The sequence below is a fragment of the Suncus etruscus genome, chromosome 2, assembly GCF_024139225.1.
Source record: "Suncus etruscus isolate mSunEtr1 chromosome 2, mSunEtr1.pri.cur, whole genome shotgun sequence".
NCBI lineage: Eukaryota > Metazoa > Chordata > Mammalia > Eulipotyphla > Soricidae > Suncus > Suncus etruscus.
In genome coordinates, this window is record NC_064849.1 from 161,327,966 (window position 1) to 161,351,756 (window position 23,791).

Below are 23,791 nucleotides of genomic sequence, written 5' to 3' on the forward strand. Positions count from 1 at the left end.
ATGAAAATCTCTTTATCCACTTTCAGCACCCAGTTCTTGTCCATAGTGATCAGTTCCATCTATCACTGTCATTGTAGACTCTCTCTGAACTAAATGCATTAAACATTTTTTGTGGTAAACTTTTATGATGGAAGATTCCTCCTAGCCCTCATCTTTTTTTCCTCAGATTAATATTGCCATATTGTCTTTTATTTTTCTTATATCCTACAAATGACTGAAAATATTTTGTATCTATCTCTCTACCTCTGACTTTTTTCCCTCACTGAATACTCTCCTTATACATCCATATATAAGCAAATTAATGGACTTTATTTCTAATAATATTTGCATAGTATTCCTGTGAGTATATATACCACTGTTTCTTTGGCAAATCATCTGTTCTCAGGCAACTGTTTTTTTTCCAATTCTGGATATTTTAGATAGTGCTGTGACAAACCTAGGAATGCAGAGGACTTTTCTACATTGTTCCTAATATATATTCCTAGTAGTGGTATTGCTGGAGTTTAAGGAAGCTTAATTTCTACTTTTTTGAGGAATAGCCATCTTCTTTTCTAAAAGGGCTGGACCACTCAACATTACAACCAGTAGTGAATGAGAGTTCCTTCTCACTGCATCCTTGCCAGTGCTGCTTGTTCCTGTCCTTTGTGATGTGTGCCAGTCTCTGTGGTATGATATATTTTATTGTTGCTTTGATTTGCATTTCCATGATAATTGGTGGTAGAGCATTTTCATGTGCCATTTGAACAAATATATTTCTTTTTTGCAGAAATGTCTGTCCAAATATTTTCCCATTTTCAGATAGATTTTTTCTTGCTACTTTCTGTAAGTAACTAGTATATCTTAAATATTAACTCTTAATCAGATATTAATTGATTTATCAGATATTAACTATTTTTATAATAATTTTTATGTTGACCAAAGTGGATTACATATTAACTCTTAATTATTGAGTAAATAATTTCTTCCATTCTGTTGGCACCATTTCCTTTAAAGGTCAGATGCTTACTTTATTGTAGTACCATTTGTTTATCTCTAAGTTAATTTGGTTGGCCCAAGGTTTTTTACCCTTGAAGATTCCTTCAGCTTCAATGTCATGTAGAGGTTTTTTTTGTACATTTTCCTTTGTGTATCCTAAGGTTTCAGTTCAGATAGCAAGGTTAGTTAATTTTGACTGTATTTGCGTGCACAGTGTTAAAAAGTTTCCCATGTAAATTGTAACAAATTTGTACAGTGCTTTGGAAAGTATTGGTATTTTATTTATATTAACCTCCCAGTTCATGAGAGTGTATGTATTTACATTTACTTGTGTTCTCTTTATAATTTTCTTGAAATAGTTTCAGTAGTTTTATTTGTGTAGGTATTTCACCTCTTAAGTTGTCTGTGAGATACTTGATTTTGAAGCACAATTGTAAATGTGAGTTTTAAAATATTTCTTTCTTCTCTTTAATTAATTATATATAGTAAAGCCATGGTTCTTGCATATTAATTTGTAGACTACCAACTTACTATACAAATATATTATTTTTAGTAGATTTTTTGTAGTCTTTAGGACTTTCTAAATATGTATAATGCATAATGTCTTCTGCAAACAGTAAGGGATTAAGTTCCTCCTTTTGTTTTTGTTTTTGTTTTTGTTTTTGGGCCACACTTGGTGACTCTCAGGGGCAGGAGTTATATCTGGCTATGCACTCAGATATTGCTCCAGTCTTGGGGGACCATATGAGATGCCAGGGATTGAACCCAGGTCTATCCTGAGTCAGCCACATGCAAGGCAAACTCCCTACCTCTGCACTGTACTGCCAGTTCCAGACTTCTTCCTTTCTTATCTAGATGTCGTTGGTTCTTTTTCTTCCCTAATTACAATGACAGATACACCCATTACTATGTTGAATTGATGTGGTGAGAGGGGCAACCTTGTCTTATTCCAGATCTTTGAGGAAAGGATTTTATTTGTTCCACATTGAGTATTGCTTGCGGTGGGATTTTATATATGGTTTTAACAATATTGAGAAAGGTACATTCAATTCTCACTTTGTTGAATGTTCAGTATCACTAATGATGTTGGACATTGTCAAATAATTTTTTGTATCTATTGCTATTATCATATAAGTTTTTTTGTTTTCTTTTGATATGGTATATTATATTGATTGATTTTTGTATGTTAAACCATTCGTTTGTGTATCTCCAGAATGAACCCTACTTGATCATCTGTCTGACCTTCTTGATGACCTGTTGGGTTCTACTTACTAGTATTTTGTTGAGGAATATTTTGTTTGGGAATCCTTGTGATTAAAATTTTAATTTATTTTGCAATATAGATCTTTTCAGTTATTCTCTATCAGCTTGGTTCAGTCCTTTGTAGATTATAGGATTCACAATATTTACTAATTTCTTCCAGATTCAATTTTGTTTTTGAAAAAATCTATCTTCAAAATAATTTCTGATTATTTTCTGAATTTATGTAGTATCTGTAGTTACATCTGCCCTTTCATTTTTGATTTAATTTGTTAGGATTCTATATTACTTTGTGAGTCTTGTTAATGGTTTATTGATCTTGTTTATTTCAAAGAACTAACTCTTGCTTTAATTGTTTTTCTTGAATTATTTTTGGGTTTTCAGTTTATTACTTTTTTTCTCAAAGTTTTATAATTTCTATGCTCCTTCCTGCTTTCAGCACATTTTGTTCATCATTTACAATTTTTAAACTGTGACACAAAAACTTATCTATGTTGCTCTTTTCTTCCTTCCTGATGAATGCTTTTATAGTTCCTCAGTATGCTTTTATAGTGTCACACAAATACTGATAATTTGCATCTTCATTCTCATTTGTTTATAGGAATCTTTTGGTTTCCTCTCTGATCCCTAATTGTTCAGTAGTGAGCTATTTACTTTTCAGGTGTTATAGTTACCACTCCATTCCAGTTTGTAAATCCCTTCTATTTCCAGTGCAGTAAGATCTCAGCAGCTGATTCAACTTCTATCTTCTTGATTTCATACAGGATTATTTTATGGCCTAGCATGTGATATATCTTGGAGACTGTCCCATATGCATAGAAAAATGTGTATTCAGCTTTTGAATAATTAAAACCACTACATATACCACTATATATCCCTCTCTTTTATTTCTTCCAATCAAACCAATATATACTTGTTAAATTTTAAGCTGATTATATTTTAAAGGTGAAAGAGTTAAAATGAAGTCAATCTATTACTATTGTGTTGGTATAGATGTCTTTTTTAAGTTAGTAGCTGTTTTAAGTATATTGATGGCCCCTCATTTATGCATTTATGTCTAGGATTGTGACTTTTTTCTTGATGTACATATACCTTGAGTATTAAAAAATGACTTTCTCTGTCTCATAATATTTTCAAGCGTTAAGCCTCTGTTGTCTGCTACTAGTATAGTTCCTACATCCTTTTTATAAGTTCTGTTTGCTTGAAGGGTTATATTTCAAACTTTGCCTTTGAGTCTATGAGCTGTAGTTTTTTTTTTGTAAAGCTCTTTATTCTTCCATTATCATATTGAATTTCTGTCTGGATAAAATATGTTTATGAGGAATTCATTTCATTGAATTTTATCATTATATCTCATTATTAATTCAGACCTGGAATTAAGATTAATCAGTTATAAATATTAAGTTTGCTTCTTTATGAGTAATTTTTTTACCTTGCTGCTTTCAATATTCTATCTCTGATTTTTGTCATTGTGACCCAGGTGTGCCTTGGGCTGCTTTTATTTGGATATCTTTTGGGTTGTACTCTTTGGCCATCCAGTATGTGGGTGCAAGCATTCTTCAGCTCTGAGAATCTCTCAGCAATAATGTCTTTGACTGTTGCTTCGCCAGTGGGTTTTTTTCTCCTGGCTCCGTTGGGTGCAATTATTCTTATGTTATTCCTGTTAAATTTATGCCAAGGATTATTTTGTTATCTGATCATTTATTTTGAGTATACTCTCCATCTTCTGTTCATTTAGTTTATGATTCTTTTCCAATTTTTTCTATTGAATAGATTTTTTGTGCAGTTAATCTTCCAGCTCACTGATTCTGTCCCGAGTATCCATATTCTTTTGGTGAGTTTTTGCAGTTGAAATTTTTATTTCACCTACCAATTTTTCAGTCCTGATATTTCTGTTTGTATTTTTCTCATTTTTGCTCTCATATATTTGAATCTTATGGGCTCTCCATTTCATCGTTTATTTGAGTTCTTTGAAAAGCCTTAACATTTCCTGTCTAAAGTGAGAGAGTTATATAGGTAGCTGATGTTAGTTGAGTCTTCAGAATGACCATCTTTTCTCACTAGGTATGATGGGTAGTTTTCTGTGTTTTTTCTTTTTTCCTTTAAGTGTGGTGGTGTTTTATTTTAAATGGCTTGTGTTGGGACTTTTGACTACATGGAAATTATATATTTCTCAGTACAATAATGTTGCTTAACCATTATTGAGTCAGGAAAATGTTAACATCAACAAATATATGCTGTGAATTTTAGACAATTCCCCAACAGAATACAGGATTTTGTTTATTTATTGCTTAATATAAATATCATATATCTCCCCCAAATAATACTATAGAATAATTTTTAAGCACCTTAATTAGCTAAGAATGTGAATATTGGGTCTGGAGAGATAGCACAGCAGCATTTGCCTTGCAAGCAGCCGATCCAGTACCAAAGGTGGTTGGTGCGAATCCTGGTGTCCCATATGGTCCCCCGTGCCTGCCAGGAGCTATTTCTGAGCAGACAGCCAGGAGTAACTACCTGGTGGGGGCCAAAAACAAAAAAAAAAAACAAAAACAAAAAAAAAACAGAATGTGAATATTATGAAACTTTTCTTTCTTTTACTTAACCTCTACCATCTTTTTCTCTTAAACATTCTATCAAACACCTGACCTATTCAGGTGAAAAAAACATTCTGAATGTAGTTCTATGCCTATTTTTGCTCAAATTCACATGCTAAACACTTGATATTGTTTTTTTGGTTTTGTTTTTTTGTTTGTTGTTTTTGTTTTTGTTTTTTGGCCACACCGTTTGATGCTCAGGGGTTACTCCTGGCTAAGCGCTCAGAAATCTCCCCTGGCTTGGGGGGACCATATGGGACGCCGGGGGATTGAACCTCGGTCCTTCCTTGGCTAGCGCTTGCAAGGCAGACACCTTACCTCTAGCGCCACCTCGCCGGCCCCTCACTTGATATTGTTAAAGAAAGCTTTAATAGTGCCAGTTTTGATATTTCATAAGGTTATTCATATAAATATTTATGACAAGTAAATAAAAAGCATATTCTTTTTAGATTGGTTTGACAGAAAGAAATGAAGTATGAGAAACAGGGGAAAGTGATAATACAGTGGATAGGATGCTTGTCTTGTAAGTAGCCAGCACAATTTTTATTAGCAGCATTACATATAGTCCCCTGAGAAAACCCAAGATTGATTATGAGCACAGAGCCCAGAGTGGAACTGAGAAGTTAATGATATGGCCCAAAACAAAAACTAGCAACCAAGTACAAAGAAAAGAAATTCTTTTTGAATTTTGTTACTTGAATCAGTCATTTAACAAAGCAGCCCTGTCTTTCTTAAAGGCAGACACACATTTGATGCAATTTGTAAATTATTTTAATTACATGAGAAAACAAAGCTACACTTAAACAGCCTTATTGGTAGATAAATATTCTGAAGTTATCTGTTCAGATCTTTTTTTCTTTATTTTTTTAAAAAGCAAGCTAACTTTTCTTGAAGCATACTTAGGAAAACACTAGAAAGAAGTGAGAAAGTACATGTTGAAGAGAAAACACAAGCTTCTATAGTGAGAAAAATGCAAAGAATCAAAGAAACATCATGACTAATAAATGAAATAATGTTGAAGGGTGAACAGAGACCTAAAGTACAAGCCTACCTACACATTTTTCTTAGATCTAGAATTTAATTCCCTCTATATTAATTATGCTTGAGGGATATATATCTATGTCAATTTTATGAAGCTATTGTAAACTAAATGTAAAAAGTTGTACGGTGCTAACCTTTAAGGAGACTTTAAAATGACAGAGAACAATAAAAAATATTGCTGAGCAATCTCATGACTATTTAAAATTATAAAGTGCAATAATAGAACTGTAATGATAAGTGTGAAGGACTGACTGACTGATAACGGTACAATTATTGTTTTAAAGCACAGCTCTAAAATTAAAGCAAAAGCAAGATTTCAAAAATTCTTTTCAATTACTCCGTTTTAAAAAAAAGTCATCCAAAAATACTAATGTATCAGATTATGGAGCCCAAGCAGTAGTGCATTTGCCTTGCAAACACTGACCTAGGACAACTGTGATTCTATCCCTAAGCGTCCCATATGGTTTCCCAAGCCAGGACAGATTTTTGGGTGCATAGCCAGATAGGGTTAACCTGTGAACGTCAATGGGTGTGGCCCAAAAACAAAGAACCAAAAAAAATTTACTAATGTAACACATTAGAAATACAATATAAAAATATCATTCTAACATAATCCTCTTGATTTTACTCAGATAAAACACAGAAATGTTGTTATGACATTTCATACTAGAGAGTGAGCTTAAATGTGTTTCTGTTCAATGACAGATGTCAATTGTTTATAGGTAAATAAATAGATTCTGAGAAAATTAGCAAACTTGTCTTTTTAAAAAAATACTCTTTCTATTAATATCAGCATATACCTATACATTCAAACATGCTTCAGTACTTCACTGTCATGTAAAGAGTTAATACTCCGGGCCGGGCGGTGGCACAAGAGGTAAGGTGCCTGCCTTGCCTGCGCTAGCCTTGGATGGACCACAGTTCGATCCCCCGGCGTCCCATATGGTCCCCCAAGCCAGGAGCAACTTCTGAGTGCATAGCCAGGAGTAACCCCTGAGCGTTACCAGGTGTGGCCCTAAAACCAATATATATATATATATATATAAAGAGTTAATACTCTAGAATCCATTAGCTCAGTCTACATTATGATAGAGTTTAAATACATTCATTAGCTAATTATTTAAAATGTCATCACCCTTCACTTCCAGATTATACTCTTGAATCTTTCATTTTTTGAGAGAAATGGTTTTACACATTTGAATAACAATTGTGAGATACTGATAGTGTATTACATACATTTTTTATTTAATTTTTTGGGGAGTCACACCCGGCAGCGCTCAGGGGTTACTCCTGGCTCCATGCTATGAAATCGCTCCTGGTAGGCTCCAGGGACCATATGGGATGCCGAGATTTGAAACAATGACCTGTATGAAAGGCAAACGCTTTACCTCCATGCTATCTCTCCAGCCCCAGATACCTTTAAAATAATCTACTAATTGTAATTTACGTAATCCACTTAACCACTTTATGGTCCAGATGTGTTTAATATTTCCACATTACCTATCAAGGAATGTAAATAGGGAAGTAAATATCTTTCTTCAAGGTCAGACACATCTAAATAACAGAATTGTGATTTAAATGCAAGAATTTTTATTTCAGTTGAACACCTATTATGGTTCCAGCATATACCCCATAAAAAGTTGTAATTGTTTTATCCATTTATTAAATATACTATGAGATTAATATTAGTAGTAGTACTTTTATTCACTCATCTAGCATTCAAATAACTCTTCATAGTTATAATAAAAATGAAACTATAAGGAATAGCAACTATCCTATAATGATCTAAAGGAAACAAATCATGACATGTCAATGTAAAGGGTCATGAAGAGATGATAAATAAATATAAGGCAATATGATATATGTTATAGATATCTAAAAATAACTTGTGGGTACCTATAGATAATTGGTGTTGATTTACTTGAGACTAATAAAAATAATTAAAAATTTCTAATACTTCCATTGTGCTAATTTTATGAACCCTCTTATCTTTCTAATTCATAAATCACACATTCACATTGTTAAAGACAGTTTTGCCTACACAAAAACTATAAGTATAACCAAATAAAACAAATATGGCAAGGATATTAATGCTAACAATAAAATATATAAATCTTTGTTTAACATTGTCATAATAAATTTCTTCAAATAATTTAGCATTTGATCATATGTCATTGCATCAATAACTGGTTTCTGTTTGTATTATTATCTTACTAGGAAAATGTTGCTAACCTTTAGGTTACATATTTTTCTCTTTTTTTTTCCTTTTTACATTTTTTCTTCTTGCCATTGAAAAATAAATAGTAGTGTTCCATAGTCTCCTTTATTGAAGGGCAAGATAAATTTAAGTAATGTAGAATAAAATAGTTCTGATGAGAAAAGCAATTACTGATAAAAATGTCAACCTGATTTCCTACTCTCTAATATATCTACCAATCAAACACAAAATCTAATTCAGGGTTTGATTATCATATTTAGGCTCTACATTTTATACTGAGATTTTGGAATATCATCTCTCAGTTTCTACCTAAATTTAATTATAATTCAATAGCTGTCCATTCTTTCAAAGTAATAGAGAAAATTTTCCAAAGGTCTCAAGGTTGAGAATCTTTGCCAGAAATCCTGATTGTGTTTTCTATAGAAAAAAGTAATGCAATGTTCAGTTGATTGTTGATTATATAAAAAATACACTAATAATTATTTTAGTATAATACACTTGAATTCCACTTATATAGTTGCTCTTATCTACATATATGAGCTTAATATTTATCTTTAAGAATACTGGCTTGTTTTATTCTAGAATTATAGTTTTAGCACTGTAAGCAGTCACACAAAAACACAATAATAAAGACAATTATTTAAACACACAGGGAAATGTCTTAAATTCTACGAAGGTCTCTAAATGAAAAGGAAACCACCACAAAGAAAAATAAGAAAATTTCCTCTTACATATTCCTGTATTAAGAGCAATTAAGAATAATACTCAACCACTAAGTTTTCTGGATTTATGGAACATAAATGGTTTTCAAGACAAGGTACTAAAGTAAAAAACTCATAATACTATCAAATCTACAGTTAGTAAGAAGATATAAACAATTGTTACTGGCATACATTCTACCAAATTACATTCAAAATATTTGGGTGATAATGTTGTAAAATTTTTTCATTTTTAGTTTTCTGTGTTTTGAGTCCTACTTTCTTCCTATTTGTGATAATTAGGTTAGCATTAAGAAATTCTACTTCATGTATGATGAAAGAGTAAAGAGATCTGTAATTTTATAATTAGAATAGGTTCTTCTCTCTGAGTTTTATTTGCATTAAATTGGAAGGACAGTAACAGGACAGTAGCTTCAAAAGTAGGTAGAGATGGAAACCTAATCATTAAATAAGCGAAAATAATTTAACTAAATTTATTATTGAACATAGATTCACAATATAAAACTTAAATATAGTTAATATTTTGCTTTTAATGTTTTCTCCTTATAATAAAATTTAAGTCTTAAAATGCAGGCACTAATTATATCAAACACAGTTCATTTAGAATTCCTGATATAATCCTAAATCATAACTAATTATAGTATGTTTCTTAATAAAAGTAGTACTGATCATATAAAGCTGGTAAGTACTTATTCTTAAAGTATTATATTCTACATTTATAAGATAGATTTCATTAATAAATATCAACAAACAAAAATTAAAAAATGAATACTATTGAATTAAATATCTAAAGGTAGTGAAGATTATTGAGCTGAGAAATATGAAATTTAAAAGATGATACATAAACTATGTTTAAAAATATCAGAATGAACACATAATTAAGTATAAAACTTAATTTCAAAACAAACAGAAAAAAGACATAAAAAATGTATGTTTATTCTTAGTGAAGAAAATAAGTATATACCTATAGAGGTTGAGATAAAAAAAGAGGTTTGTGCTTTATGAATAGGATGAATACACATAATAAAAATTAATCATGCAAATGATAAATCATTGCAAGGAAAACTAAAGTCACTATACATTGGTCATCCCAGGGACCTTTACTCTTTCATTTATTTCAGAAGCATGATACATTGACATTTTTATTTATATTTTTTTTACTTTTTTATTTTTGGTTTTGGGGTCACACCCGGTAATGCTCAGGGTTTACTCCAGGCTATGAGCTCAGAAATCGCTCCTGACTTGGGGGACAATATGGGACGCTGGAGAATTGAACGTGGTCCATCCTAGGCTAACACAGGCAAGGCAGGTGACTTACTGCTTGTGCTACAGCTCCGACTCCACTTTGACATTTTTAAAATATCAAATGAACATTTATAATTTTTCAAACTATATAATCCTCTTAAAACTTGTTTTTAATTTATTTGTTTAATTATCAGAAGCTACATTTTTCACAATGTAATTTTCTCTGAAATATAGATACATATTACCATTAATGCAAGTAATTATGTCACACATTTATCAACATATTTGTTCCTTTAATACAGTGATGTAAATTATAAGAGATTAAACCTTATACTTAATGAAATACATAAAACAAAAATTGATGACTTATATTTATAATAAACTATTCTTGCCTTAGATCAAATGTAACCAATTAATAAGAATGCTATAAACTACTCAGATATTATATTTAAAATTCTTGAATGATCCTTGTCAATAAATTTGTGTTTAAATTTATAAATTTTTATCATTTATAAATTTATATACATTGATATTGCAGGTCATACCTAATAATAAGCATTTTATGTTTAATATATTTAAATTTTAAATCGAAACTTATTTAATAAAATATATAAAATCAAGGATATATAAAATTACAATTGAATTTGCAATGATAATATGAATGATATACATTCAATTTACATTGTACACTTTACTGACACTATAGTATATAAACTAAATTTTCATTGACAATCTATTGCAACTTAAAACATTTGAATTCTTCCCTTGTTAGCTTTTAGGCATTTAAACATGATTATACACAGCTCTTTACTGATATTTTATTTTAAATTAAGATAAATATTATATTGGCTATTTTCTGGTTATTTGTTTATTTATCTTTTTGTTGTTTGTTTTATTTGGGGGCCAGACCCAGCAAGATCAAGGCTTACTCCTAGCTCTGTTCTCAGGGATAGCTTCTGGTCTGCTCCAGGCACCATAATGGATGCTGGGGATTGAAAGCGGGTCAGATACATTTTCTAATTCCAACCCCCTGTCTGATGCTATTGTCACGAGATAAATTCATATCAGTTTTAGAAGCTTAAGTTTGCAAAACATGTTATTTTCTTTGCTGCTTCTTAAGAAGAACTCAGAAATGAAGAGGTATATAATGTGTTTCCATGCAGCACTAGAATGTTATCCTATTGTTAGGCTTTTCTAACATCACACACAATAAATATTTTGTAAAAACTAAAATTAAATGAACATTTGATAAACCTGAACCAAAGAATTTGGCCATTTATATTTCTTAATAGAAAACAAAATAAAAAAACTCAGAGACAACTTCAACAACAGATACATTCTGTATAGAAGATATATTAAATATAGATATTGATAGAGATAATTGAGAGTTTGTCCCTAGAAACTAAACATAACAATGACCTATTGAACATTCATATTATGTTCTCCACAAGCTAAATTTAATATGTTTTAAAAAACCTTACAATTTTTAGTATAATAAAATTTGAAAGCTGATATGAAAATTCTAAAATCTGATATGTTAATTTAAACTTTTATGTTTTAAATTAGAGAAAGGTCTATAGGGGCCAGAGCATAGGGGCCAGAGTGTTGTCACAAGCAGTAAGGCATCTGCCTTGTCCAGCTTGCCTTGATCATGGGTCAATCCCCCAGCGTCCCATATGGTACCCCAAGTCAGAGCGATTTCTGAATGCACAGCCAGGTGTAACCCCTGAGCATCAGTAGGTGTGGCCCAACAATCAAAAAGAAAAAAAGTAAAAGGTCTATAATTTCTATGCTTTTAAGGCTCAATATATATCAAATATATATTTAACCAAACTGCTGAATTCAGGCAAAAATATTAAACATAAGATCAAACATATAAGACAATAAAATAATGATATACATGTATTAATAAATCTCCAGTTTATTCATCTTAAGTATGTGAATTTAAAGAAATAATTCTCTCAAATTTTATCATCAAGTAATTAATGAAACATGATGATGTAATAAAATATTGATTTATTGTATAACAAGCTAACTGGCAATTTTCAAATATGGTGCAATTAAATAATTCAATGCTTATCAATCATGCCTAACATAAAAATTGCTGCATTGTGGCAGGAGTTGAAAGGAAAGTTTCATTAGACTTCATAAATACCTTAAGAGATTTTTGATCATTTATTTTATACTAATTAGCTACTGCTGTGTGAAGAAAACCTCAGGCTCCAAACCAGGACCTGGAGAGACATGGGCCTGGAAGCAAATGTCAATGCAGAAAATAAACCACACAGTGAAAGGGGGCAAGAACAGACTCAGGAATTCCAAGACACTTTTGCTCCTAAGAAGGAAGGCAGTGTAGTGAAGACAGACCGGAGACAGATCGGAGAATTCCAAATGGTATATACAGTAAATTTATAAGTTATACAGTAAATTTATAAATTTCTTCATTTTGATTTTATAACCTGTGTACCTATGAATATCAGTGATTGTAAGGTAATATATAATTAATAGAAACTAAATTCTAATGGGAATTCATTTTATGTTTTCAAATTTTTCAAAATGATTTTGAGATGATTTGTTCCATAGCAACTATTACGTGCTACTGCTCATAAATAAATTCAGTAAAGAATTATGTGTATTTCCTTAACTTTGCCTTTATTCTTAGAACAAGACATGCCTATACATAATTATTAACATAAAATAAGAAATTTGAAAAAGTATATGTTATCAAAAAGGCTTCAAATAAGTGGGGAGTTTAATAGTACAACAGGTTGTTTGTGGTCTACCCTGGGTTCAACCACAGCACCAATATAATCTCTAAACTCAACCAGAAGTAAATTCCTGAGCAAAGGGCCATGAGTATGCTCTGAGATCAACTGAGTGTCCTCTTCAAAACTAACATACAAAACAAACAAACAAACAAAAACAAGGGTTAAAAATGTTTGATGGAAATGAGATACATAGTACAAGTGTGTAAGTTGTTCTTGCCTAGCATGTAGCAGGCCACGGTTCAATATCAGGCCAATATATAATCCCTCAAGTTCAACCAGAAACGATCCTTGAACAAATAGTTACAGTAAGCTAAAAGATCTACAGGATGTTCCTCTGCACTTCAACTCACCTAAACAATAATTAAGTGTAACTAGCAGATTTGGAATGATTTTAACTACTTCTTTTTTTGTTTGTTTGTTTTGATTTTATTTTGTTCTTCAAACAAACACAGTGGTATTAATAGTTACTCCTGACTTCTGCAGTTAAGAATTACTCTTGATGGGCTCAATGAAAACATGGGATACTAAGGAATGAACCCTGGTCTGCAATGTGCAAAGCAAGGTTCTCTATACTAAAACTCCATTTTTTATATTTCACCTTTACTTGAACTATTGTACCACTGTTTAAATTACAACTAGGCTTATGTGATTATCAACTCTAGTCATGAATACCAGGTCATTTCTTTTTATTTATATATCTGATTCTGTGATATTTATTTATACATACTATTTTATTCAGAAACTTCTCTATACTGGTATATTAAGTTTCATTAAGACAAATAGTTATATATCTTATCATTTTTTATTTATTTAAACATCTTGATTACAAATATGATTATGATTAGGTTTCAGTCATGTAAAGAAGACCCCCTTCACTAGTGCAACATTCCCACCACCAATGTCCCATATCTCCCTCCATTCCATCCCACCCCCACCAGTACTCCAGAGAGGCTTCCCAGTTCCCTCATTCATTCACATGATTATTGTAGTTCTGTGTGTAGTTATTTCTATAACTGCACTCACCACTCTTTGTGGTGGTATATGTACCACAGTTTCTTTAGCCATACATCTGTTGAAGGGCATCTTGATTATTTCCAGAGCCAGGCTATTGTGAATACTGCTGCAACAAATATAGGTATGAAGAAGGGTTTTTGTATTGTATTCTTGTGTTCCTAGGTATATCCCTAGGGGTATATACCTGGGTCGAATGGGAGCTCAATTTTCAGATTTTGGAGGAATCTCCATATCACTTTCCATACAGGTTTGACTAGATGTCATTCCCACCAGGCAGTGGATAAGAATTCCTTTCTATCCACATCACAGCCAGCACTGATTGTTCTCATTCTTTGTGATGTATGCCAATCTCTGTGGAGTGAGATGGTATCTAATTGTTGTTTTGATTTGAAATTCCCTGATGATTAGTGATGAGGAGCATTTTTTCATGTGCTTTTTGGCCAATTGTATTTCTTCTTTGTCAAAGTGTTCATTTCTTCTCCCCATATTTTGATGGGATTAGATGTTTTTTTCTTGTAAAGTTCTGTCAGTGCCCTGTATATTTTGGATAATAGCCCCTTATTTGATGGGTGTTAGGTGAATAGTTTCTCCCACTCAGTGGGTGGCACTTGTATCCTGGGAAATACTTTATGAGATGCAGAAGCTTCTCAGCTTAATGTATTCCTATCTGTTGATCTCTGCTTCCACTTGTTTGGAAAGTGCAGTTTCCTCCTTGAAGATGCCTTTACTCTCAATGTCATGGAGTATTTTACCTACGTGTTGTTCTATATACCTTATGGTATCAGGTCTGATATTAAAGTCTTTAATTTATTTGGATTTTACCTTTGTACATGGTGTTAACTGGGGGTTTATTGGCCTTTTTGCAAATGGCTAACCAGTTCTGCCAGCACCACTTGTTGAAGAGGTTTTCCCTGCTCCACTTAGGATTTCTTGTTCCTTTGTCAAAAATTAGGTGTTTGTATGTCTGGGGAACATTCTCTGAGAACTCAAGCCTATTCCACTGTACTGAGGGTCTGTCTTTATTTCAATTCTATGCTGTTTTGATAACTATTGCTTTGTAGTACAGTTTAAAGTTGGGGAAAGTAATGCCTCTCATTTTCCTTTTCCCTAGGAGTGCTTTAGCTATTCGAGGGTGTTTATTGTTCCACATAAACTTCATAAGTGTTTGATCCACTTCTTTGATAAATGTCATGGGTGTCTTTAGAGGGATCACATTAAATCTGTATAATGCTTTGGGGAGTATTGCCATTTTAATGATGTTAATCCTGCCAATCCATGAGCAGGGTATGTGTTTCCATTTCCATGTGTCCTCTCTTATTTCTTGGAGCAGGGCATTATAGTTTTCTTTGTATAGGTCCTTTATGTCTTTGGTAGTTTACTCCAAGATATTTGAGTTTGTATGGCACTAATGCAAATGTGATTGCCTTCTTACCGTCCAACTCTTCCCTATCATTATTGGTGTATAAAAAGGCCATTGGTTTCTTGTGTTAATTTTGTAGCCTGTCACTGTACTATATGCATCTATTGTTTCTAGAAGCTTTTTGATAGTCTTTAGGGTTTTCTCAGCAGAGTATCATGTCTTCTGCAAATATCGAGAGCTTGACTTCTTCCTTTCCTATCTGGATTCCCTTGATATCTTTTTCTTGCCTAATCGCTATAGCAAGTTCTTCCAGTTGAAGAGGAATGGTGAGAGCAGACAGCTTGTCTTGTACCAGAATTTAGAATGCTTTTAGGTTTTCTCCATTGAGAATATTTGCCATTGGCTTGTGGTATATGGCTTCAACTAGATTGAGAAAGGTTCCTTTCATTCCCATATTGCTGAGAGTTTTGATCAAGAATGGGTGTTGGACCTTATCAAATGCTTTCTCTGCATCTATTGATATGATCATGTGATTTTTATTTTTCTTCTTGTTGATGTTTTGTATATTGATAGATTTACAGATGTTAAACCATCCTTCCATTCCTGGTATGAACCCTACTTGGTCATAGTGTATGATATTCTTGGTGACGTATTGGATCCTATTTGCCAGGATTTTGTTGAAGATCTTTGCATCAGCATTCATCAGGGATATTGGTCTGTAATTTTTTTTGGCAGCATCTCTGTCTGGTTTTGGTATCAAGGTGATGTTGGCTTCATAAAAGCTGTTTGGGAGTGTTCCCGTTTTTTCAATTTCATGGAACAGCTTGGCTAGGATTGGTAGTAGCTCCTCTTGAAAGGTTTGAAAGAATTCATTATTAAATCCATCTGGGCCTGGGCTTTTCTTTTCAGGCAGATGTTTGATTACAGTTTCAATTTCCTCCATAGTGATGGGAGTGTTTAGATATGCTACATTCTCCTTACTTAACCATGGAAGGTTATAAGTGTCTAGGAATTTATCCATTTCTTCTAGGTTCTCATGTTTAGTAGCATAAAGTTTCTCAAAGTAGTCTCTGATTACCCTTTGGATCTCTGCAATATCTGTCGTGATCTCCCCCTTTTCATTTCTAATATGGGTTATCAGGTTTCTCTCTCTCTCTCTTTTTTGTGAATTTTGCCAATGGTCTATCAATCTTGTTTATTTTTTCAAAGAACCAACTTCTGCTTTAGTTGATCTTTGAATTGTTTTTTGGGTTTCCACTTCATTGATTTCTACTTTCAGTTTTATTATTTCCTTCTGTCTCCCTATTTTTGTTCCTTTTGTTGGTCATATTTTATTTTGTGAGATTAGTCATTAAGTTATTTAGGTATGCCCCTTCTTCCTTCCTGATGCATGCTTGAAAAGCTATAAATTTTCCTCTCAGGATCACTTTTGTTGTGGCCCACAGATTCTGGCAGTTTGTGTCTTCATTATCATTTGTTCCTAGGAAAATTTTGATTTCCTTTTTGATTTCATCCCAGACCCACTGGTTGTTCAGTAGCAGGGTGTTTAATTTCCAATTGTTAAAGTTTTTCTTCTGTGTCCCTTTGTAGTTCACATCTAATTTCAGAGCCTGTGGTCAGCAAAGGTAGCCTGCAAGATTTCTATCCTCTTGTTTTTATGAAGGTATGTTTTATGTGTCAGCATGTGGTCAATCCTGGAGAGTGACCCATGTACAATGGAAAAGAATTTTTTGGGTGGAATGTCCTATATATGTCTACTAGTCCTTTTTTTCCATTCTCTTTTCAGGGCTACTGTGTTTTTGTTGGGTTTCAGTCTCATTGACTTATCAAGTGTTGTCAGGGCTGTGTTGAGGCCTCCCACAATTATTGTGTTATTATAGATTTCTTCTTTGAGATTTGTCAATAATTGTATTAGATCATTTTCTGATCTCTCATTGGGTGCATATATGTTTAATAGTCTGACTTCTTCCTGTTGCACATATCCCTTGATTTGTACAAAAGTGTCCATCTTTGTCCCTTACACTTTTCTGTGTATAAAGTTGGTGTCATCAGATATTAATATGGCTACCCCAGCTTTTTTAAGGGTGCTCTTTGCTTGGATGATTTTCCCCAGCCTTTGATTCTGAGTCTATGTTTGTTCTGATTATTCAGGTGTGTTTCTTATAGCAGCAGAAGGTTGGATTCATCTTTTTGACCCATTTTGCCACTCTGTATCTTTTAACTTGTGAATTTAGTCTATTGACATTGAGGGAGATTATTGTCATAGGATTTAATGTCATCTTTGTAGATAAGTTTGCTGTGTTTGTTGGTCTATATTGTCTTAAAGCAGACCTTTCAATTTTTCCTTTAAGGCTGGTTCTTCATCTGTGAAGATTCTGAGTTGTTGTTTATCCATGAAGCTATGTATCCTTCCTTCAAACCTGAATGTGAGTTGGGCTTGGTACTGTATTCTCGGTGAGGCATGCATTTCATTCAGTCTTGTCACAATATTCACCACTGTCCTCTGGCCTTGAGAGTTTCTTGTGACATCACTTCTGTGAGTCTTAAGGATATTCCTTTGAATGTAATTTCCCTTTTTGATCTTGCTGCTTTCAGTATTCTATCTCTATCTGTGGGATTTGTCATTGTAATGAGGATGTGGCTTGGGTGCTTTTCTTCTGGTCTTTTTTAGCTGGTACCCTTCTGGCATGCAGGATTTGATTGCATGTATTCTTTTGCTCTGGAATTATCTCTTTGATGATGTCTTTGACAGTTGATTCTTCCTGGAGATCTCCTACCTGGGCCTCCGGAATTTCAATGATTCTTATGTTGTTTCTGTTGAGTTTATCAAAGTTTTTTATTTTTATCTGTTCGCATTCCTTGAGTACTTTTTCCTTTGTCTAATTGTTTGTCTTAAGGTTCTTTTCTAATTTCTTCTGTTGTGTTGAGTTTTTCTGCATCTCATCTTCCAGTACTCCGATTCTCTCCTCAGCTGCTGTTACCCTGCTGGTGAGGCCATCCATTGAGGTTTTCAGTTGAGCTACCTTGTTTTCAGATCTGTTATTTCAGTTTGTAGTTTTCTGATTTCTATCTTTGTGTTCTGTTCAGATCAATCTATGCTTTCTCTGAGCTCAACAACATCTTCCATATTGCTATTTTAAGTTCCTTATCTGAGAGGTTAATCAGATGGTTGTAATTTTTTAGGTCATCCACGCTATTGTCTTCATTCTCTGTGCATGGTGTTTGCCTGCAAGGTTTCCCCATTTTCACTCTTGTAGTGTGATTTTTTTTTCTGCGTGTTATGGTGGGTTCATTGGTTAGAAAAAGTGCGTTGCCAGGAAGCGGAGTGGCAGTGCTCTTCTGTGGCCTCTAGATGACAGTTTTTTGGGGGGCACACTTCCTAGGCCTCTGAGGAGAGCTTCAAGTATTTAGGGAAGACAGACAAGCAAAGCAAAGAGTTCCCTTTAACCCCTCTGGGTCATCCAAGGCACAGCAGGAGGGCAGAGCCAGCCAAGAACTCTCTGTAGTAGGCAGGATTGCCAGCAGGAATGCTGATGAAATCCAGTCTTAGGTGGCTGGAAACACAGAAGCCAAAGATGGCTTATGTGCCCTTCTGATGCCCGGAAGAAAACAGAAGGAATCAGTGTGTGTACGTCCAGACCCACCTCTGAAGTCAGCAGGATCACAGCAGAAAAGCTGATGAAATCCAGTATCAGGCAGCTGGAAACACCATGGCCCAAGATGGCTTCTGCACACTTCTGACTCCTTGCTAAAACCAGCAGGAATCAGTGTGTATATGTCCCGACCCACCTCTGAAGCAGGCAGGATCACCGGCAGGAACGCTGATGAAATCCAGTCTCAGGAGGCTGGAAACACCATAGTCCAAGATGGCTTCTGCACTCTTCTCTTTTATCTTTTTTTTTTTTTTTTGGTTTTTGGGCCACACCCGGTAATGCTCAGGGGTTACTCCTGGCTTGGGGGACCATATGGGACACCGGGGGATCGAACCGCGGTTCGTCCAAGGCTAGCGCAGGCAAGGCAGGCACCTTACCTCTAGCGCCACCGCCCGGCCCCTCTTTTATCTTTTTTTAGGTGTACATTAACCAGAGTGTGATTTCTATGATCAGTTAATTTTAAATCACACTAATGATAGAAAATATAATGGCATAGTATGAAATTAGGACATTTCCTATTACCTTAGGCGAAACTATGCTATACAGCTATATTGGTTAAATATTGGTTAAAATAGCATGATACTGGAATCATGATAAAATGTTGGGCCAATCAGACCGATCACCTAAAGATAATTATGCAGATATATGTCCAATTAATCTTCACAAAGAGAGCTGGATTCACGAAAAAAAGGAAAGATAGCCTCTTCAAATGGTGTAGGGTTACTGCATAAGCACATGAATCTGTATCTCACTAACTTACACAAAATTCCACTCAAAGTGTGGATGTGGTGTGTATACACAGGTTGATAGGTTCTTGATACATATACAATATTCTAGTCTAATGTTAAATAAATATCTAATATTTTAAAAGGACTTTGTAATGGATCATATGATAAATGTAGTTGGGAGAAAAGAAAACTTGCTCTATAAAGCAAGAATACTCTTAATTTTTGACAGTTTAACTGCGATTAAAATAAGAAGAAAATTCCTTAATGAGCATGTCTGTGCATATGCAATAAGAGAAAAATAAACACAATTGTAAGCACAAATAAACGCTATATTTCTTAGGGGCCAGAGAAGTGGCAACAGTGGTAGGGCATTTGCCTAGAATGCCACTGACCTAGGATAGACCATATTCCCTGGTGTCCCATATGGTCCACTAAGCCAGGAGCAGTTTCTGAGCTCATAGCCAGGAGTAACTCCTGAGTGTCACCAGGTGTGGCCCCAAAATAAAGTTGTTATATTTTTATATAACTAATTTTTTAACTAATTAAAAATTAGTTGTCATATGTTGAATTTAAAACAGCATTCTTGACAATTCTTAACTATTTATAAAAAAGATTAATTCTTCTGTCATTTTATGCTAAAGATATGCTTAAGGATCTAATAATGTTTACATAACCTGAGAAACATACAATTTTTTACATTTTTCTTGTCATAATACAACAAATAAATACACATTAAGCTGCTGCTATGTTTAATTTTGTGAAGGTTTTGTCCTAAGTGCTAAAATTCTAAACTTAGATAAATATTTTGATTTCTATATAAAATCTTTGTACAAATTGTGTTTTCATTATAGATTATACATTGCATAATATCTACCAATATTTCAGAATAAAATATGTTTTCTTATAAGAAAAACTCTATATTTTATGATTTTCAGAAAAAAAAAGGCAAACTTATTACTGCCCTAAGCCACATTGTCCTTCAACAGGACTGATGTTTCAAAGACATTTCTATATTAATAATATTTTCATATTGGCATTAATATGTCAGAGAGATAACAATGAATATCAGTATTGTTCAATAAAAGGGAGTAACTCAAACTATAAAATTGATCCCTGAAAATATAGTCTTAGAAGGGAGTAACTCAATTAGAAATATCAGACAATTAGGAAAAAATAAATTTGGATTGATGATGGTATTTTTAAAGTATTTTTAAAATATTTTTAAAATAATGTAATAAAATAAGAATGATGCATGCATGATGAACAGATTTTAATTTTAAAAATAATTTAAACACAAAATCAAGCTATGAAAATTTTCTCATTATTATCCATTTCACAATTCTTTTTTTCTTTTTGTTTTTTTGGGGGGATCATTTTTTGTTTGTTTGTTTTTGTTTTTTTTTTTTTGGGGGGGTCACATTCAGCAGCACTCAGGGATCACTCCTCTCCTGGCTCTATGCTCAGAAATTGCTCCTGACAGGCTCAGGGGATCATATGGGATGCTCGGTTTCAAACCACCGTCGTTCTACATGAAAGGCAAATGCCCTACCTCCAAGCTATCTCTCCAGCCCCTACAATTATTTTCTATTTAACCAAAAGTTTTATACTTTCAATTCATATGCTCTACCTCAGTGTTTCATTCCAGAACCCAACGTCATGTTCTTATGCAACATAAATATTTATAAAGTAGGAAAGGACATTTAGAGCAACAAATTGGAAGCCTTTTTGCTACCTAACAATCAACACTTGACATATTACAGAAGTAGGGTAGAAATATGAGGGGAGGAGACATTTTCATTCATTCAGCTAAATCCATAGTAGGGCAATTCAGAGTTCTTTTTACCTCAAACTCAATATCTAAACTTGAGGTTCTCGGGTTTTTTAAATGAAGTTTTTACTCTGGTAGAATAAAATGAACTATCAAAGAGGAGGTGAACAGTTAATCTGCCTCTAATCCACCATTTGATTAAATCTATAATTGATGTGAAAGAGGGGCTTTTGTTTAAGAGTAGTTTAATGATTAAGGTAATCTTTATCCATATTTGAAATTACCATCTAGGCACTTACCACTATAGTTTTGAAAACACTCCGTTAAAGAAAGGTAGTCTAAATTTTATTTGCTACAAGCACATAAATTCGGTAAAAATCAGCTTTAAACCTATTAAAGGATTATTTATAATTATTCTAAACTCAAATCATAGACAATAAATTATTCAATATAAGTAGATTATTGATTAATTTAATGTCATGACAATTTTAATGACTAATGTTTTATGCAAGTCAATCTTCTAAATCATTTAAAGATTAAAACTAACTTTTGATAATTGACTATGCAACACACAGGAATCATTCTGGTATTATTTCCTATTTTTGTTTTGTTTTGTTTAAATACTGTCTCTAAACACTGTGGTTACAAGGGTGTACATAATACAGTTGAATGTATTTTACAATTGCAAAATAGTTTGCAAAGTCATACAATGTACAATACTGTTTATCAGTGCATATTTCCGAAACCAATATCCACAGATTCCCTCGCTGGTACCTATGCCTGCCTATGTAGCAAATATGTTTCTTCTCTCACTTTCTGACATTTTGAGAATATGATATAAGTTTAACTTTAGTCTGTATATAGTACCTAAAACATACTAAATTAGACTCATATGAAAATAATAATGTAGCCCTTAATGTTGTTACAAATGTATTAGAATTTCTTTTGCAATGATTAACATTCTTGATATAGTAAGAATCCAAAACCAGCATTCTATCAATTATCTGACATACTCATTAAAATAAAAATGTTAAATATAAATTATTTTTATTATTATTTATTAATTATAAAGATTTATTATTATTTATTAAATATAAATATAAGGAATAATATTATTTATTAAATATTAAATAGAAGATTTATTAATTATAAATATAAATATTAAAAATAAATATATATTTGGGGCCGGGCGGTGGCGCAGGAGGTAAGGTGCCTGCCTTGCCTGCGCTAGCCTAGGACGGACCGCGGTTCGATCCCCCGGCGTCCCATATGGTCCCCCAAGAAGCCAGGAGCAACTTCTGAGCACATAGCCAGGAGTAACCCCTGAGCGTCACAGGGTGTGGCCCAAAAACCAAAAAAAAAAAAAATAAATAAATAAATAAATATATATTTATAAATATAAAATATATTATTTATTAAATATAAAGACAAATATATTATTAAATATAAATATATAAAATATTTATTAAATATAAATAAATAATATTTATTAAATATAAATATAAATATATATAATAAATATATTTATTAAATATAAAAATTTTATTTATTAAATATAAATATAAACAATTTAAGTTTAGAAATTCATAAACACATAACTAAATTGAGCTTCTGAAAAATTATCCTTTTATCACAGAGACCTTTTGAACTAGATCTGCTTCCTAAGCAAAGTATTTACTTCACATCTCTACTCTATTGGCATTCCAAATTTAATCTGTTCATTTTTATAAAGGCTTGAAATGAACAAATTTAGTGGGCAATTGATTATTTTCAGGTGAGACTTCAAATACTGAAGACTTGAGGAAAGATTCCCTTTAGTGCTATAATGAGAAGGTATGACTAATAAACCTATGAGATGTGCTTAAACTTTTATAGTTTTATGATATGTGTTACAATATAGACATAAATTAAGTGCTAAAAACATATGAGATAAAAAAGTGATATAAAGTCAAGATTATACTGAGAAATGTAGGAACAAAATCATTAATTTAATCTTTATTATTAAGTGTATTACTTTATTGGTAAATTTATCCTTAGGACTACACAGTGTCATGCTTGAATTTAAGTTTGTCTGTATGCTGAAATGATGAATAATCTTACTGAACAAGACTTAATCTAAGCATATTGGTAAACCATTACAGTTTGAAGACAACTTATACCAGTTTTTAGATAGTAACACATATTTTCAATTAAATAATTTATCAGTAAATCTAATAAAGAACAAAAACTAGTAGAGAACTATTTTAGTGCTTTTCTAACATGTACATATGCAATTGAGATTATTGTACCATTGAGTACAAGTATAAACACTAGGAAACCTGTATTTAAAAACAAATTAAAATACTGGAAGAATTACCAGGTCTTCCAGACGTTTAAGAAAACATTATGGACATTCATCACAAAACTAGAACTTGTGCTCCCATAAAACCCAGAAAGAGTAGTCAT